This window comes from Coturnix japonica, linkage group LGE64 (genome assembly GCF_001577835.2).
Source record: "Coturnix japonica isolate 7356 linkage group LGE64, Coturnix japonica 2.1, whole genome shotgun sequence".
Taxonomy (NCBI): domain Eukaryota; kingdom Metazoa; phylum Chordata; class Aves; order Galliformes; family Phasianidae; genus Coturnix; species Coturnix japonica.
In genome coordinates, this window is record NC_029545.1 from 78,293 (window position 1) to 78,644 (window position 352).

Genomic DNA, 352 nt, shown 5'->3' on the forward strand with positions numbered 1-352 from the left:
ATAATGGGGGGGCTGCAAATGGGGGGGTACACTGCATGGTGATGGGGGCTGGGTTTCCATCATGGGAGGGGGCTTTATGGGCTCACCCTTCATAGTGCTCAGTGTTTCCCTTACCCCCCCCCCCCTTATCAATGAATCCCCTTTTAGGGGGGGGTCGATCCCCATCCCCATCTCCATCCCTTCCATCCCTTCCCCTTCCCCTCTTCCTTCTCCTCTCCCCATCTCTCCTCTTCCTCTTCCTCTTCCTCTTCCTCTTCCTCTTCCTCTTCCCCTTCTCCTCTTCCTGGGGAGGATGGGGATGGAGATGGAGATGGGGACAGGGATGGGGATGGAAATGGGGATGAGATGGAAA